The sequence below is a fragment of the Pan paniscus genome, chromosome 10, assembly GCF_029289425.2.
Source record: "Pan paniscus chromosome 10, NHGRI_mPanPan1-v2.0_pri, whole genome shotgun sequence".
Classification (NCBI taxonomy): Eukaryota; Metazoa; Chordata; class Mammalia; order Primates; family Hominidae; genus Pan; species Pan paniscus.
In genome coordinates, this window is record NC_073259.2 from 101,741,198 (window position 1) to 101,760,913 (window position 19,716).

Sequence of the window (19,716 nt, forward strand, 5' to 3'; positions counted from 1 at the left end):
ACAGATAAACAAGAGCAAGCATAGAAATTTATTTAATATAAATTTTACATGACACAGGAACTTTTATAAGGGAGTGAAGACCCAAAGAGGTGGTTAAACTTGTGTATTTTTATGCTAGGTTTGATGGCATGTGGATGGTTGTGGGGAAATGGGATTGGAAAAAGAATATGAGCTCTAATGATAATGAACTAGGGTAAACTTTGCTAGGGCTAGGTGTTCCTGTTCTCTCTGTGATCTGCATCTTCCGAAATAAGGATGCTCCTTTCCTCTGGGGATAGGGAAGGCATTGCACATGAGAGTCACCTTACCTGTTTCAGGGGAAGGTCAGAAAATCCTTTCTAGGGTTTACAACCTGCTTTAAGGGAGAATCGGGAGAATTGTGGGAGCTGAGGGGAGGTCAGAGTGACCTGCCTGCTTATGCTGTCTTCTCAGATTCCAAGTGCCATATCTTGGGCCAGTGTGTCTTGAATCCCATCATTACCATTGGAAATTCCGTTTCAGAAGCCCACTCTTTGCTAAACTCCAGTTACTTCTAGAACTGGACACTGCTGCTGAAATCTGAAATTTCTTATGTGATGCCAAAAAAAGGAGAAAATTTAGAAGATTACGAGTATGTGTGTGTTTAACAAAGTATATATACTTTTTTCTTCAGAGAGTAAAACCTCTGAATCAACTTGAAGTAGTCTTTTCAAATTGTTATCAAGGCATGCTGCTATTTCAACTATTAGAGAGATAGCACCGGACTTAAAAGACCTTCTCTAAATGACTCTTCAGGAACTAGGAAGAGCATTTTTCACTCTGCTGTTTAAAGTATTTTGTTTGTCTTTCTATGAGTATACTGTTTCAAAGTGTTTCACTAGATTATAACCTGATTTTTTTCAGTGTCTTCTGTTTGTATGCTTTTAAGTTTCTAAATCTTTTCTCTTGATTGTTTTTCCCCAAATTGTTGGACTCTGAGTAAGCTTCTGCCAGTGTCATTTTAAAATATATTTATATCCTTCAGATGCTAAAAATAGTTTGTGCACTTTTAAATGGTTGAAAAGAAGATTACATGATTGAAAATCACATGAAATGCAAATTTCAGTGTCTATAAATAAAGTTTTATTGGAACACAGCCATGCTTATTTGTTAACATGTTGTCTCTGGCTGCTTTCACAATACACCAGCAGGGCAGAGTCAGGTAGCTGCAACAGAGACCTTATGGTCCACAAAACCTAAAATATTTACTATCTGGCCCTTTACAGAAAAAGCCTACCACCCCTGGTATAGAGTGAGAAAGGCCAGAAACCAGAAAAAAAAACCTGTGGCTTTTCCCAAAAAAGCTTTTTTTTTTTTCTTATGACCGGAATCAGCTTTATTTGCCTTTCTTTACTTGGTGCCTAACTGAGTGCTGGATTAAAGCAAATGCTTAGTTCTAAAATTGTTTTGAGAGTCAAAACTGGGGAGGCCTTTCTTCAGGGTAAACTTTTCCTATGAATATATATCATTATCTTTGCCATTTTTTTGAGTTAGATTTTGCCAGAAGAGATTTGTCATACCAGGGCCATTGAAGCTTTTCTTTCATTTCTAAAATTGTACATAAGAGAAAAAGAATTAGGTAAACCAAACAGATAAAACCCTTTTGTGCTCTGCACATTCACACGAGGATTTAGTTTCAGCTTATCCTGTGTATTTACTCATGGTTTAGTCTCAAAATTTTTAAGTATTGGCATGATGAGATAATGTTAGCATTTGAATACTAACCACAGAAAGCATTAAGCAAGGTCTGCAGTCATGAAGCATTTGCCTTTTGTTCCCATCCATTAGGTATTTAATGTATTTTTTACATCCCCCCACCTTGTCTTTGTTTTCACCTCCTTTGAAGGAAATCTTTTGTCATTGAGACTCAAACGTTCTGATGAGTAATGCTACGCCAGGGTATGAATTTCTTCCCATTCCCTGAGATAGCCATTGTACTATTAATATTTCTGTCTGTTGTTTAGAAGTGTAGCCTGTATTAGGTTCTCAATCCCCTAAGGAATTTAACATTTTAAGTGCTCGTAGAGTGCTGTGGGCTCTAAAAGGTATCAAAAGCATTCCATCAGAAATAGAAGCTAGAGAGCCCTTGTCCTTCAAGGAGTTTGAAGTCTGTATGGTAAGAGAGGGGTAACATGCATACGAATTCTGAACATGTACTAGCAGCCTACAAAGTGAATGGAATTTCAGCAGAGCATGCAGCATGAAGGAGCGATCTCAGCGGGGAAGGGAATAAAGTAGGGAGTGCTTCGAAGGTGAATCTGCGTTTTATGGAAGGTAGAGTCATTGGTTCCAGGGGAAGAAGCCAGTCCAGATGGAGGAGACGCCAAGTACTTCCCTGACATCTCAGGATGCCTTGCTAGAACATTAAACCCAGCATGTTGCAGATGGAATGAGTTTTTCTCACTAAATCTAGGTCCTGCTCCTGCCCTCAGTATTTCCATCAATGTCATGGTTTTCTGAGTTATGCACCTGCCGCTTACTTTAGGCTTTTATTGCTTCTCCAAACTACTTTGTAACTGGTTTGCCTGTACAGAGAAGCTGCCAGATTTGTCTTCCAAAGCTTTCTTCCTATCACTGTGACCCCTGCACACCATTCCAGCATCCATTGTGCCATTCTCTGGAGAACTGCTCTTCCGCATACTAGCCAAATTTGTCTTCCTTCAGTTTTTTTTTTTTTTCTTTTGAGACGGAGTCTGGCTCTGTCACCCAGGCTGGAGTGCAGTGGCTCGATCTCTGCTCAGTACAAGCTCCGCCTCCCGGGTTCACGCCATTCTCCTGCCTCAGCCTCCCGCGTAGCTGGGACGACAGGCGCCCACCACCACGCCCGGCTAATTTTTTGTATTTTTAGTAGAGACGGGGTTTCACCGTGTTAGCCAGGCTGGTCTCGATCTCCTGACCTCGTGATCCGCCCGCCTCGGTCTCCCAAAGTGCTTAGATTACAGGTGTGAGCCACCGCATCCGGTCCAGTTTGTTTTTTAATGTGCTGTGCTGTTGGGTTTTGTTTGTTTGATTTTTGTTTTGCCTGAGTGTCTTTGCCTATAGTGTGAATGTTTTTACTTCTCTCTTTGCCACGTTAACTCCAGTTCCTCCTTTGGGCTTTAGCTTAGGTGTTTTTTCAGGAAGCCTTCCCATACCTTCTATGTTGGATTAAGTCCTCTCTCATGCGCTTCTGAGCATCTTGCACCTCCTATTTGGTGTGCTTCTCTATAATAGGTTGTAACTTCCAGAGGGCAGGGACCTAGTGCTATTGGACAAATGGTAAGTGCTCAAATAAAAGATGTTGTTTTTTTCTTAAAATATATTTAAATTTTCCTCATTGTCTACAAAATTAATTTCAGACATTTTTAAATTCATTTCAGACCTTCTGTAATATGGCCCGACCTTATCTATATTAATTATTGAATTAGATTTGGCAACATTTAACAGAAAACCCAAATGACAGTGATTTTAACAAGATGGAAGGTTTATTTTTCCCTTCTCCTCCTCTTCCTCCTGTTTCTCCTCCATATCCTTCTCTCTCTCTCTCTGTGACACACACACACACACACACACACACACACAATCTGTAAGTAGTCTCCAGGGCTGTGGGCTGGTGTGACTGCTCCACAGTTACCAGAGGCCAAGGCTTCTTCTCTCTTTATGCTTTGCCATCCTTGCCACGTGATTTCCATTCTCAAGATTCCCTCATGGTCCTAACTGGCTGCTGGAGCCCCAGGCCATCTTGTCCCTTGTGGGAATAGTGCTAGCAGAGTAGAAGGGAGACTCAGAGAGAGGAAGACAAAAAGGAAGCTAACATGAAAAAGACATTTTCGTCAAATGCTAGTTCTTTGAACTTCTGGGAAGAAAAGAGTTTCTAGGAGACCACAACTTTTTACTGCTTTGAAGATTCCAAATTCCTGAGAATATGATTCAGTTAGTGAGTAACATTCTCTATGCTGGCAAAGGAGGAAATTACCTGGATCTGGACCTATCTTTGGAGGATGAGAGAGGAGCTGTTATCTCTCCCCCACTGATACAATGATGTTGTAATGTCTTTTCAGTAGGCATTTGCCTGAGCTCTTTTTTTTGGACTATAATTTCCCCCCACCCCATTTTCTCTAATCTCTGCTTCTCAAAATCTTATCTATTCTTCAGAGCCTAATTCCTTTCTTTTCCCAGAAGCTTTTCCACATTCTCCTCATCTGGGATTTTTTTTTTTCTTTGAACCTCCACAGATTTTTGTGATGATCTTTCTCCATGTTTTAACATAGTTACCGGTAAACTTATCTAACTCTTCCCTAGCTCCCTCTCACCATCGAATGCCATCCCCTTGAGTTAAGTCAGGGACTATGCCTTGTTCACATCTGCTGCAGCCATCACAGAACCTTTAACAAAGTAGGTTCCTAAATCTTAAATGAGTGCATGCTGTGAGGGAAGGAAAGCAAATAGACTTTTTGGCTCAAATAAAGAATTGATGTGTTTAGAAGACAGGTAAAGAGAAAAGGGACGAGTTGTCGGATGATCTTGATATCTAGGCTTTGAATCTGGGCTTGGCAGGGTAGGTGCATGAGCCCTGAATATAAGGGAGCTGGCCTAGGGAGAGAAAAAAACCATCACTTCAACTCCTGTCTTCCAGGGTGTTGACTTCATTAACTGCCCCACATCTACCAGATTTCCCCAGATCTTAGTTGACATAGAGACATTCATTCTGTTTCTCACCTTAAGAAAATCCATCCTGAGTTAGCTTCAGTTGGTGCTGCTGCTAGGCCTGATGGTGATAGGCTTTGGGAGGAACTGAGAATCCCAAATGCTAGGTGGTATCTGAATGTGGCATTACGAGATATAATGCTCTCAACTCTGCAATTTCTCTTGTAAGAGGGAAACAATTCAACCTATTCTTTGACTCCTTTTCTGGGTTTTCTTGGCTCCAGGCATCTTAGAACACTGATCACACTGTTCCACCACCCCCAATCTTTACCTCCATTCTCTCTACCCTCCCAGCCCCCACCAAAACACAATTCTTTTCAGGCAAGTGCACCATACAGGTGCTCTGGTGGTCCCGTAACTGAGGATGTAGTTGCCAGCCTTTTAGCAATATCAAGAGTTCTCTGGAGGCTCGAGAGCAGTGGCCTTGGTTAAATTGGACAGAATCACCTTTTTGGTAAATTCCCTTCCGATTCATTTCACAAATGGCTTAAATCATTTATGTTGTTTTGTTCAATCCAGTCAGGAAATGAAAGCATTGCCATTTTAATTGTTTTAGAACAGCATTTTACACCTAATATAGACTCCCAAAGCCAGCCAAATGCAGATTTTGGCTCCTAGATCGCTGACTGCATGCTGACTGTGTTCTTGACTGCGGAAGAAAACAGATCCAGCCAAAGACTGATTAACTTCCAAAGGTCACAAAAGAAGTTTCTCTTTATCTAAGAAAGAAAGTAGGTGCCATTAGGTGTTGATTTTTTTAAAAAAGTCCTTTTAATTTAAACAACATTTGAATAAAAATTATGGTATAGTCAACCACAAATCAGTTGATCAAGTCTCAAATTTTGGCAGTCTGCCTTGGTTCTGTGTTCTTGGGCAAGTTTACTTTCTTTTTCTTTTTCTTTTTTTTTTTTTTGAGACAGGGTCTGGTTCTGTTGCTCAGGCTTGAGTGCAGCAGTGTGATCTTGGCTCACTGCAACCTCTGCCTCAAGCATTGCTCAAGCAACCCTCCCACTCCAACCTCCCAGTTAGCTGGGACTACAGGTGCATGCCACCACACCTGGCTAATTTTTGTATTTTTTTGTAGAGACGAGGTTTTACCATGTTGTCCAGGCTGGTGTAGAACTTCTGAGCTCAAGCGATCTGCCCACCTCAGCCTCCCAAAGTGCTGGGATTACGGGCAGGAACCACCATACCCAGCCTCTTTTTTTAAAAAATAATTTTTTACTTTGAAATAATTTAAGACAAGAAGTTGCAAAAATAGTACTGAGAGATCCCAGGTACCTTTCACTCAGCTTCCCCCAATGATAATATCTTACATGATCATAGCACATTGTTAAAAGCAGGAAATTGACATTGGTGCAATACTAGTAATTCAAGAACAGACCTTATTGGAATAGGTTTTACATGCAATCTGTTTTTAGTGTGTGTAGTTTTGTGAAATTTTAGTACCTTTGTAGATTCATACATGCTTTTGATTTTTAATGCTCACTTACCGTCAAATTATTTGGAGCCTTTCTTTTTTTTTTTTTTTTTGTAGAGATGGGGGTTCCACCATGTTACCCAGGCTGGTCTCGAACTCCTGAGCTCAAGGGATCTGCCTGCCTTGGCCTCCCAAAGTGCTGGAATTACAGGTGTGAGCCACCACACCTGGCCTATTTGGAGCCTTTGTGTGAATAATTAATAATAGCAAAACTGGAAATTATTTAATCTGGAAATCTCAATTTAATACTCTTAACAAAAAGACTACTGGATTAGAAAGTAGAAAGTCAGGTTCTAATTCCAGCTCTTCAACTAGGCAGTTATACTTCTTTGGTTAAGTCATTTACATACTTGGTACATCATGTACTCATCTCTGAAATGAGTGAGCTAAATGAAACAAATCTTGATTTCCACTTCTGTGTACTGTATTTTAAAAGGCACCATCTGTATTTTACCACATTGTTCTAGCCAAAAACTTAGGCATCATCCTTGTTTCCTTCTTTGCTGTACCTACCCTCTTTCCTTCTGTATATTCCATTAGCAAGTCTTCTACAACATTCCCCAAATCTGTCTACTTGAGTCCATCCCTTGCCTGGATTACTGCAGTAGCCTCCACATGTACTTTCCCGTAAAACGTTTTCCACATGGCAATCAGAGCCATCTTTTAAAAATAGAAATCAGACTTTGTTATTCCTCTGCTTAAAACCTCCTCCTAGGACTTTACATTGCACTGAGAATCAGAGCTCCTCACCAGGGCCCAAAAGGGACACCGTGACCTGGGGACTCCTGCTGGCTTCTTCAGTCACATCTATCATTCCCTGCCTTCTCCCTGTAGCCCAGCACAGGCCTCCTCTGTCACTCCAGTCAGCCAAGTCAGTGCCCACCTCGAGGCCTTTGTTCCAGCCTAGCCGTTCTCTGTGCCTGGTGTGCCCTGCTCCCAGTTTTGCTCTAATAAGTGGCTCCCTCTGGTAATTTAGGTGTCAGGCCTCCTTGATGAGGCCTGCCTGATCAGTCCAAATTAGCCACCTCCCAAGTCACTTTCTGCAACATTATCCTGTTTTGTTTCTTGCACAGCATTTAACACTATCTGGAATTATCCTCCGCACTTGATTGGACTTGTTACTTGACAAGTGAATTTCCCTTCTCTAGACTGTAAGCTCTTTCAGAAGTAGGGCAGCTTTAACTGCCTGGTTTATCTGCATCCCCAGACCCCAGGACAGTGCCTGTCCCATCAATAATTATGTGTTGAGCAGATGCATTTATGGACCAGATCATCACAGAGGATTTTGAAATTGAAAAAATTACTTAATTAAATGAAATGTTTAAAATTAATTTTTTGGGATTCTGAAGGGAACTTTTATGATTAAATTTCTGTGTACTACAGGTTGCCTATTGTGTAGTCGTGTTTTAGTAAAAGTTCTTTTCCTGAGGCAGGACCATTTCAGATGGGAAAGATAAGTTTTCTGTGCTCTAGGGACAGTCTCCTGTCTGCCTTGAACACATTAGACAGATGACCTTAATGATCGGAAGAGATGCATTGGAAATACATTCCTTTCCCCCATCAGCAGTGCTTTTGCATTAGCATTGAGCAGGGTTTGACTTTCTTGGTGATACAGAAGGTGCAAGAAGCTTAGTATCATGTGGTTTGACATTTAATCAGACTTGCTTTCCTTGTTAACCTAAAGGCCTTCCTCTTCTTTGGAATTTAATGTGTCAGTAATGGCTCCTAGAGCTGGAACAGATGGAGCTGCTGATGTTCTCACTTAAACGAAAAGAACATGATTTATATCCTCAGCTTCATTTCTTAAATTCTTGTTGAACTTTCATTTGATTGTCAGAGCCACATAACCAGAATGTCACTAAATTTGCTTTCGCGGCATTACCATCTACTTTTGCTTTTTAAGCAGTTTTGGAAATGTGATGTAGTATAGGAATATGAGTACATGTTTTTAAACATGTATTATTCGGAGTTAATGATTCACTGCTGCTGAAGGAGTAGTTTCTGTGTGAAGGCAATGGTTATTTTTTTCATTAAATATTCTCATCAGAAGTTAATATGTTTTTCTTCTCTTATTCTGGACTTGTCTTATAAAAAATACATGTACTCGTATAGCTGCCAATGAGACAAGTGTTGACATTTTGGTTTCTTTTGTTATGGTTTTATTGTTGTTATTGCTAATGAATGATTTTTGAAGCAAATATGTACTTTCAAGCAAATATGTGCAAATATGAAGTTGGAAGATGATATTTTCTCTTAAAAGCATTTTACCATTTTCACATTGCCATGCCATTAGCTTTCAGGGTGTTTTCTTGAGTCATTATTTTCTTTTGTTGATTCTTTAAAATGTACCAATGGTGAGTGTGAATTCATAGTATGAAAAATGTGGGTGATAGACTATGATTAGACATAGTTCAAGATAACAGTTTATATGAAAAATTGATGCTCTAAAGCATTTGCTACCAAAATTTGTTTTTGTGTGTGTGTGTTACCTTTACTCTTCTCCTTGGGTCCACTTAATGGTTCTGTATTTTTTTGGAGAGCCAAATATGTCTTGAAGGTAGTCGGGGAGAGGGAGGAGGAGCAACATGAAATGAGTGTGCTGTTTTATCAGAAGCCACTTATTCACAGGGCCTGAAGTGACAGCTGTTGGGAGAAGTGATATTCATACTGATGGGGGTAAAACTGCCTACTCATTTTGGGGAGCTTTTGTTTTCATAATAAAAATTCTTTGTACAAATAAAGGATGTTCTAAAGGAGAGGACTATTTGCAATTGAGTGTTTTCTATTCTGGCAGCATCCGATTGAAAATCATTTCAGAAATTCTTAGTATTGCATGCAATCATTGTTTAGTAGCTAGATCTTTTTAACTTTATGATAGAATTGTACATTTCATTTCTGTTTTAAGTCCTATCCATGTATTTAAGTAGTGTAATAAATTATTTTCTTGCCAGCAGGGTGACTTGAGTGAAAAAATATGTATAATTTGGCCAGTAGCCTAATTCTGTGACCTCTACAATCCAAATGGATGCCGTGGCTTTTACTTTGGTTACATTTCAAATGACTTTAATTGGCCTGAAGTTCTATTAGTATGATTGATTCAGGATACCCATTCAAAGTCATCTCATTTGTCTGTGTCATTTGTCATGGATCAAATCTCTGGGCAAAGCAGTCATTGAACCTTGGTTAAACCTCAGACTGTGTCCGTCTGTCAATTTTATAAATGATTGGGAGGAAGGTACTCTTGTGAGTTCTGGATCAGTAGTGATATGATTCTGTTTCTGTTTTTTGCTTTTTTAAAATCTACTGCTACATAATAGACCACTCCAAAACTTGGTGCCTTAAAATAACCATTTTACCTTGGTCATGATTTTGTGGGTTAGGAATTAAGAAAGGGCTCAGCTGGGCAGTTTGTCTCTGATCCACATGGTGTCAGCTGAGGAATCTGGGGATAGGGGATCCACTTTTGAGATCTCAGACTCAGATGTCTGGTGCCTTGACTGGGGTGCGTGGCTCTGGGCAGGGGGCTTAGCTGGGGCCCAGCATGTGGTCTCTCCATGCGGCTTAGGTTTCTTTTAGCATGGGAGCTGGGTTTCCCAAAATGTGAGGATGGAAGCTTCAAGGCTGAAGGTTTCTCAGGATGTAGACTCATAAGTCCCAGAACACCAGTTCTCCTGCTTATTGGTCAAGTAAGTCACTAAGTTCAACCCAGACTTGGGGTCAGGAGGGGGTCAGGGAGGGGAGTAGCATTATCCTTCACTTTTCATTGGGAGAAGAAACAAAGGATTTGAGGCCATCATTAATGGCTAGTGATGAGATCACATCAGAATAGCATTTATTTAATAGCAATTTATTACTCTCCTGAGGTTCAGGTGGCTTAAAGTGCAAATATTAGTAGGTAGTTCCATGTAAGGGAATCCCATTCCAAGTGGCACAGCCTTCATTTAAACAAAACTCTGATGTAATTCATTCTAGTCATTTGATGGACGGAGACTCTAAAAGTGGCATGAATATAATCTCAAAATATCTAGAAAGATGTCAGTCCTCTGAGTCATTGTGCAAACTAGTTTGTTGAGAGAGTTCAAAGGCATCATGGATCTTAACAGCTAGAAAAGATTCTAAGAGATTACATCATCATTATCACCTTATGGAAAGATTTATTGAGCATCTGTTAGGTGCCAGGCCCTGGGAATACAGAAGAGGATATGACTGATTCTTGCCGTTGAGACATAGTTGAGGACATAGAATTGATACACAAGAGATGAATAGAAATCCATGGAATATAGACTAACTGGTAAATAAAAGTACAGGTGATAAGAGCACAAGAAGGAGAAGTAATCAATAGAGGCTTAGCTAGGGGCTGGGAAAGGCTGTAAGGACTTTCCATCACTCTGAAAACATGAAGTCCAAAGTGTTGGCCATTACCTACAAGTCCCTTTGAGATCTGGATCCCTGTATCCTCTCTGATCCCCTTTGCTACCTCTCTTTTCCTCACTCACTGGCCTTCTTCCATGGAAGTATAGGCATTTGAGGATCTTTGCCACTTGCTCATTCCTCTGCCTGGAATGCTCTTTTTCCAGATATTCCCATAGTTTGCTTTCTCACTTCCATCAGATCTCTGGTCAACTGTGCTCTCCTCCAGCCTTCTCTGACCACTGTATCTACTTCCTGTTCATCAACACATTTATCTCCATGAAGCCAGGGGCATTGTCTGCCTTGTTAATTATTGTATCCTGAGCACCTAGAGTAGTGCCTGGCATCATTGGTGCCCAACAAAATATGGTTGAATGTACGAATGAGTAAATGAATGCAGAATCTTGAAACAGGGTGTGCTTTTAGGCTGCTATAACAAAGTAGTGTAAACTGGGTAGCTTATAAACAATAGAAATTTAATTCCCACAGTTCTAGAAGCTGGGAAGTCCAAGATCAAGTCACCAGCAGATTAGGTGTCTGGTGAGGGCCCATTTCCTGGTTCATAAGACGGTACCTTGTTGTGTCTTCACATAGTAGGAGGGTCAAGATAGCTCTCTCGGGCTTCTTTTATATGGGTACCAATCTTGTTCATGAAGGCTCTGCCAAAGGTAAGATTTAGCAAAGTGGAGAATAGATGATATTGCTGGATGCCTGCAAGGCAGAGTGAAAGAGAAGCAGAAAGTTCCATAATATATTCATAGATCATGTGCATCAGCTCTCTGACACCAGGGGTCCTTATTTTACAACTCTGAGTCCTGCAAACCATTTTGCGAATATGTAAGCATTGTAATAGGGCTTGCACAGGAAGTGATTTATTTTTTTCTTTATTTTTAACTTGTATTATAGGTTTGGCAATACATATGAAGGTTTGTTAGGTAGGTAAACGTGTGTCACAGAGGTTTGTTGTACAGATTATTTCATCACCCAGGTATTAAGCCCAGTACCCAGTAGTTATCTTTTCTGCTCCTCTCCCTCTTCCTACCCTCTCCCCTCAAGTAGACCCGAGTATCTATTGTTTCCTTCTTTGTATTCATATGTTCTTATCATTCAGCTCCCACTAAAAAGTGAGAACATGCAGTATTTGGTTTTCTGTTCCTGAGTTAGTCTGCTAAGGGTAATTAGCCTTCAGCTCTATCCATATTCCCACAAAAGACATGATCTTATTCTTTTTTATGGCTGTGTAGTATTCCATGGTGCATATGTACCACATTTTTTTAATCCAGTTTGTCATTGATGGGCATTTAAGTTGATTCCATGTCTTTGCTGTTGTGAATAGTGCTTCGGTGAACATTCATGTGTGTGTGTCTTTATGGTTGGTTGATTTATATTCGTCTGGCTATGTACCCAGTAATGGGATTGCTGGGTCGAATGGTAGTTCTGCTTTTAGGTCTTTGAGCCATAGTACTTTCCACAAGTGGTTCATTTTAACTAGAATAGCTGGTTCATGACTGGTGGCAGTTATTGGAGAACTTGCCTTTCTTGAAAAATATTCTGTACTATACCATTTCTTTGTCTTTTCTCCTGCTCATATTTCTGTCTGGAATATCCAGCTTTTTGTATTGACCTGTTGAAATTCCACATGAATGTTCCAAAATATAGTGACTTAAAACCACAGTTTATTATTTCTCACAATTTGGTGTGTTGGCTGGGTTCAGCTGAGTGGTTTTCTGTTCCATGTGGTGGTGTCTGCTAGCATCACTAATACAGCAGATGTTTTCAGTTTCAGAACTTGGCTGGACTAGAATGCCCAAGAAAGCTTTACTCTCATGTTTCCTGTTGGCTGTGGACTAGAGTTCCTTAGTTTTCCTCCATAATGTCTCATTTCCTCTGGTATCTAGACCAGCCACCTTACAGCATGGTGGCTGGGTTCCAAGTGTGAGAATAAGGAAGCTTTTACTTCATTTTACTTTTCCGTTTTTGTTTTTTTTTTTTTGAGACGGAGTCTTGCTCTGTTGCCCAGGCTGGAGTGCAGTGGCACAATCTCGGCTCACTGCAACTTCTGCCTCCTGGGTTCAAGCAATTCTCCTTCCTCAGCCTCCCTAGTAGCTGAGATTACAGGTGCACACCACCACACCGGCTAAATTCTGTATTTTTAGTAGAGATGGGGTTTCACCATGTTGGCCAGGCTGGTCTCGAACTCTTGACCTCAGGTGATCCACCCACCTTGGCCTCCCAAAGGGCTGGGATTACAGGCGTGAACCACCATGCCTGGCCAGCTTCTATTTCTCTTGAAGCCTAGATCTAGAACTGGCACATCAGTTTCATCACATCCTATTGGTCAAAATGAGTCACAAGGCCAGCCCAAATTCAAAGGGAGGGGAAGTAAATTCCCCTTCTTGATGGGATAGTTGGGATGCACAGACAGGGATAGGAAGAATGATTAGTGGTGATGTTTGCTGACAGTCCTCTTCAGTATGCTTAGATATTTGTTAGCATTATCTTTTCAGTAAAAGATAGGTATTATTAGTGAAGTCCAAGGCCTTTGAGTATTATTTGAACCCTTTGGTTTTGAGCTATGAATTGTTTATAGAGTGAATTGCTGTGAACATTTTGGGCTTTATTGAGCTGCAGCTGAAGATGATCATTGATTGACTGCCCCCCCCCCCACCCTCCCACCCCCGCCTTTTTTTTTTTTTTTTTGCTTTACTTGCCATTCATATTGTGTTGTACATGTTCCTCTGGGTATATTAGAGGTTGAAATCAAAAGCCAAAGGAATCTGAAGGGGGTCCTCAGCTCTTCTCTGGGTCTTACTGTAACCTAGAGCAAGTGACTCCATCAGCAGGACAAGTAAACTCAGGAAAAGAAGCAAAAAGGAAACAAGCCAGTTGCTCTGGGCTGAGATAATGTTAAATGGCAGAGGGAAGCTTGAGTTACTCAACTGCTGCTTGGCTTCCATCTTCTCTGTCCTTGTTTCTCTGATTCAATTCTTGCTTCCTACAGTTGATTTCCCACATAGGCAAGCAGAGGGATCTTTTAAAAATGTAAGTCAGATCATGTTATTCTCCAGCTTAAAAACCCGAGGGGGGATTTCATTGTACTTGTAATAAAATCCAGACTCCTCATCATAAATTAGCTCCCACTCTTGCCTCTTTACCTCTTCTCTTACTCTTCTCCCCTCCCTCTTTGTCAGCCACATTTTATTTCTTTCTGTTCCTTGAGCCCTCGAGGTTCATCCTGCCAAATTCATCCCATTTTAGGGGTTTTGTACTTGCTGTTCCCTCTCTCTGGAACACTCTGACCCTAGATCTTTGTGTGGCTGGTTCTTCATTCAAGCCTCAGCCCAGAGGACCTCATAAAAACCTTTTGTACCTTCCTAGACCTTTTTTTTTTTTTCTGGAGACAGAGTCTCACTCTGTCCCCCAGGTTGGAGTGCAGTGGCACAATCTCAGCTCACTGCAACCTCCACCTCCCCAGTTCAAGTGATTCTTGTGCCTTAGCCTCCTGAGTAGTTGGGATTACAGGCGTGAGCCACCACTCCTGGCTAATTTTTGTATTTTTAGTAGAATTGGGGTTTCACCATGTTGGCCAAGCTGCTCTTGAACTCCTGACCTCAGGTGATCTGCCCACCTTGGTCTCCCAAAGTGCTGGGATTACAGGCATGAGCCACCACACCTGGTCTCCTAGACTCTTAACAGTGCACTAGACACTCGCCCTCTCACAGTTCCTATGTTCTGTTTTTTCTAGCACTGACTGTTCTTTTTCTCTATTTTCTCATGTATAAAGGTGGGGTTAATAAAAGAGGTACATACTTCGTAGAGTTGTTAAGAGGATTAAACTAGTTACTATTTAGAAGAGTATCTGGAGCATGATATTGCTCTCAAATATAGCTTTATTGTTATATCATTCTTTACTACCTGAAATTGTCCTGCTTAGTTATATGCTAGTTTATTGTCTTTCACTTATTGCTAGTGTCTGCCTTTTGCAAGCAAGGACAGCATTTACGTATCTTTTTTACAGCTCATCCGTATTCCTAGTGTGTTGTCATACACAGTAGGTCCTTGACAAGTACTCGTAAAGTCAATAAATGAAAGGCAGGAATATTTATTTTGAACAGGTCAGAAAAAACATTAGTAACATTAAATTAAAGCTTGCGAAAGTTTAATGGATTGTAAAAGATTGTTTAGTTGTTCAAAATGGGTTTTGGATTTTTGGTCCAGAAGCATTCTGTTCCAGGACACTGAAAGAACCCAGGGATAATTCATTGTTAATTTTTATTTTTATGGAATTTTGAAGAGTGAGAAATTGTTGTAATTATGAAGACAGGTAAATGACATTCTGATTTTCGAGAGTGAGGAATGTGGGCTTAAAAACTGTAGACTAGGAGCTTTATGCTACTTGTGGGCAGAATTCTAGAATGGGTTATTAAAAGGATGATTTGTGAATGCTTAGGACAGTGTTGTTTAGTGGGAAAGTGGAGCACCCTTAGAGAAAAGAGGCCTGGAGAAATGAATTGATTTTTTTTTTCAGGTGACTACTGAGCTTGGTGGCAGAATTGAGAATAAAGACTCCCTGACTTCAGACCAGTGTTCTCTCTGTTCCAGTAGTGTTTTCAATCTGGGACCATAGAGCTGCTCAAATTCAAGCAAAATAGAATCTTTTTTGTGTGTGTCTTTATTTTGAAGATCGTTTTTTTTTTAAAGCCACTTTCAAAAACAGTTTTTCAGTTGGGGTACATTGACCTCTGAAAGTTCTAGGACACAGTCTCAGAGCCCATGAGATTTAGTTCTCCTTCCCACCACTTCAAAAGAGGTCTGTGCGGTACTCTAGGTTCAGAAACTTGGCACCATGGTATTTTGCCAGTTTATCTTATTAACTGAATGCTGTCTGTAGTGACTCTGCAGAAAACAATGTTATGTTCTTCTGTCAGACTTGTGCTGTTCAATATGGTTGCACGTAGCCATGTGTGGCCATTGAGCGTGAAAATGTGACTCCTGTAAGTTGATTATAGACTACCATGTAATATAGTCACCCCTCAGTGTCCGAGGGGTATTGGTTCCAGGACCCCCTGCACATACCAAAATCCACAGATGCTCAAGTTCCTCATATAAAAATGGCATAGTATTTTTATGTGATCTACATACAGCCTCCTGTATACTTTAAATCATCTCTGGATAATTTATAATACCTAATACAATGTAAATGCTATGTAAATAGTTGTTATATTGTTTGTTTGTTTTCTTAAAGTTTTTTTTAATGGTTGTATTGTTATTGTTTATTTAAAAAATATTTTCAATTCAAGGTTGGCTGAATCTGCACATACAGAACCTGGGGATACGGAGGGCTGACTGTATCATACACATTAGATTTCAAAGACTTAGTATGAAAAAATAATGTAAATATCTCATGATTTATTTTGAATATCTGTTGAAATGATATTTTTGATATATTGGGTTACATAAAATATATTAAAATTAATTTCATCTGGCTTTTCCTTTTTAAAACGTGGCTACTAGACAATTTAAAATTATATATGTGACTGGCATTCATTAGAACTTGATACCTCTCTCAGGAGGAAAGGTGGAAGGAACTGGTGGATATCACTGTGCAGATGAGGTGATATGACAGCTGCCTTCAGCTCTTTGGATGGCTCTCATTCATAAAAGAGATTCTTTCTGTTCTGTGTTTCTCAAAAGGTCGAACGAAGACATAGAAAAAGCAAGTTAATGTAAGATAGACCCTTCTAAAATAGTTGTCCAAAGAAAATATAGGCTCCTTCTAGAGATAATGAATTCCTTGTCACTATACATAATTCAAGAAGAGGCTAAATAGCTGCTTAATGAGGTTGTTTAGAGGGAGATCAGGTGGTTAAAAGTAATGCCTTTCCAATCCTGAGAATTTGTGACTTGATGAAATTGGGCAAAGGGCTGATTTTACAGCTACATGAAATAAATGGATTCTGTGGGCAGGAGAAGAAAGCATTTTATTTCACTCCCTGTGCTTTTCCTTTAAACTTTCACATGAGTATTTTCCAGTTGAGGAGCTTTTGCATTCTTGGTTACAGAAAGATGTTTGATTGTCTAATCCCAGGGAATCTGGTGAACAGTGTATCAGTTAGGAATGTGCTTGGCAACAAGTAAACAAACAAACAAACCAAAGTGACAATGGCAAATAAGTAGAGATTTATTTTAATCCTATAACAAGAACTCTGGAGGTCAGCTGCTTCTGGCATTGATTCATTGGCTCAAAGGCATCAGAGCGAGTGTCTCTGCTATTCTCTTGGCCTTCCTTTTCCTCGTAGTAGCAAGGCAGTCACAGCTACCAACAGCACATCCGTAAGGCTGGAAGAGGCACGGAAGTTGCTCAGCCCCTACTGCATCTGTCACTTTTTCTCGGGAAAAGCAGTAGTCTTTCCAGAAATCCTCAACACAATTCCTCTTCTGATTCATTGGGCAGAATTGTCTCATGGCCACTCCTTGGTACAAGGGAGGCTGCAAAGTGAATGTTTGCTCTTCTAGACTCTACGATTGAGACAGGACAGGAGGAGAAGGAGGTTGGGAATGGCATTTGTGTCAGCCAAAAAGAACAGGGTCTGCCGCAGATAGTTTTAGGTGTGACTGAGGGCACCACTCCCAAGTCAAACATCAAGTGCTTGGGAGTTGAGACATCATCCAATGTCCTTTTTTTTATTAAAAAAAAATTCTTTCACTAAGTGGTTTTAGCTGCCATTGATGATTGTAGCCTTGGATGAGTTTTATTAAACAATTCTTTCTTTTTAGAGAAGAGAAAATTGAGGACCCGAGAAGTTAACGCCTTTGATTTCTATTGAAATTACTCATAGGGTAAGAGTGAGAGTTCTTGCTTTGCCCTTTCCACCTTCCTGACTTCATCAGCAAAGAAGAGAATCTTGGTTTTATTTTTCATTATCTGCAAATGATATGTCCATAACAGTAGTTATTTGTCACAAAAATACTTCACAAGAACATTGGTAAACACATACAAATGTTAGCAGTTCTGAACAGGCATTTATTGTAGAGGAACCTGTTTATGATGAGAAATATGAAAGAATTGAGACAGTGGGCCTCTACCATAGAGGAGGGAAGAAACTAGTTGGGTGAAATTTAGTGTTAGGATGTTTTGTCAAAAAACTATTTTTGGGAGGCTGAGGCAGGAGGATGGTTTGAGCCCAGGAGTTCCAGACGAGCCTGGACAACATGGCAAGATTCCATATCTACAAAAATAAATAAATAGAAATTAAAAAAAATTTTTTTCATCTTTAACATTAATGGCAAATATTTAGAGCTATATTTAATGGAAGTATATGTGAATTGGTGGTATAAACAGATTTTTCCAAACTCTTTTTACTTGTAATTTCTGTGGCTGTAACAGACTTTTACTAGCCTCTTAGGAGTTTCTTAAATCCTTTTTCCCCATTTTCTTTGGTCTATGATAAAGAAGTAATCTGAAGTAGAAAAGAATTATTTAGGCTGGGCACAGTGGCTCACGCCTGTAATCCCAGCACTTTGAGAGGCTGAGGCGGGGGGATCGCTTGAGGTCAGGAGTTCGAGATTAGCTTGGCCAACATGGTGAAATACAAAAATACAAAAATTAGCCAGGCGTAGTGGCAGATGCCTGTAATCCAAGCTACTCAGGAGGCTGAGGCATGAGAATTGCTTGAATCCGGGAGGCGGAGGTTGCAGTGAGGTGAGATTGTGCCACTGCACTCTAGCCTGTGTGACAGAGCAAGACTCCACCTCAAAAAAAAAAAAAAAGGAAAAAAATTACTTAGATGAGCTAATTTTTGAAGATGGTCTTATAAAGTTTATTTTTTATTAATACACTTTATTTTTTAGAGCAGTTTTAGATTCCCAGCAATATTGGGTGGAAAGTATGAAGAATTGCTATATACTCCCTTCCCCTGCAGATGCACAGCTCCTCCCACTGTCTACAGCTCCCAGGAGAGGTGTGACATTTGTTATCATTGATGAACTTATATTGACACATCGTTATTACCCAAAGTCCATAGTTTACCTTAGGGTTCATTCTTGATATTGTACATCCTATGGGTTGGGACAAATATATAACGACATGTATCCACATTTATGGAATCATACAGAGTATTTTCACTGCCCTAAAAATTCTCTGTGCTCTTGATTGTTCATCCCTCCTTCCACACAACCCCTAGAAACCACTGATTGTTTTACTATCACCATAGTGTTGCCTTTCTAGACTACTATATCGTTGGAATCTTGTAGTGTGTGGCCTTTGCAGATTGGCTTCTTTTACTTGGTAATATGCATTGAAGTTCCCCCCATGTTTTTTCATGACTTAACAGCTCGTTTCCTTTTAGTGCTGAATAATATCCCATTGTCTGGATATCACCGTTTATTTATCCATTCACCTACTGAAGGATATCTTGAATGCTCCAAGTTTTGGCAATTATGAATAAAGCTGCTTATAAACATCTATGTGCAGGTTCCTGTGTGGACGTGCATTTTCAGTTCATTTAGGTAAATACCAAGAAGCATGACTGCTGGATCATATTTTAAGAATATGTTTAGTTTTGTGAAGAATTACCAAACTGTCTTCCAAAGTGGCTATACCATTTTGTGTTCCTACCAGCAATAAATGAGAGTTCCTGTTGCATCACACTTTACCAGCATTTGGTGTTGTCAGAGTTTTGGATTGTGACCGTCTAATGGGTGTATAGTGGTATCTCATTGTGTTTTAATTTGTGTTTCCTTAATGATATATGGTGTTGAACATCTTTTCACATACTTACTTGCCATCTGTATATCTTCTTTGGTGAGATATCTGTACAGGTCTTTGGCCATTTTTTAAATCAAGTTGTTCATTTTCTTGTTGAATTTTAAGAGTTCTTTGTCTATTTTTTGTAACAGCCCTTTATCATATGTGTCCTCTGCAAATATTTTTTCTAGTCTAACTCATCTTCTCATTCTCTTGACAGTGCCTTTCACAGAGCACACTTTTTAATTTTAATGAAATCTAGCTTATCAATTATTTCTTTCATGGATTTCTGCCTTTGGTGTTATACCTAAAAAGTCATCACCATACCCATAATAACCTAGATTTTCTCCTATGTTATCTTCCAGGAATTTTAAAG

The 19,716-nt window shown here is 39.9% G+C and overlaps 1 protein-coding gene and 1 long non-coding RNA gene across 6 annotated transcripts in view; one reads left to right on the forward strand and one right to left on the reverse strand.

Annotated features, from left to right (window-relative positions):
* Positions 1-19,716, forward strand: part of CRADD (CASP2 and RIPK1 domain containing adaptor with death domain) — a 373,889-nt gene that overhangs the window by 20,399 nt on the left and 333,774 nt on the right. The gene's annotated exons all lie outside the window — the stretch shown is intronic.
* LOC130540678 (uncharacterized) overlaps positions 10,012-19,716 on the reverse strand; it is a 30,040-nt gene continuing 20,335 nt past the window's right edge. Inside the window, exon 3 of the long non-coding RNA XR_008954668.2 lies at positions 10,012-11,305. This is a non-coding gene — a long non-coding RNA (uncharacterized LOC130540678). The remainder of the gene's footprint in view (positions 11,306-19,716) is intronic.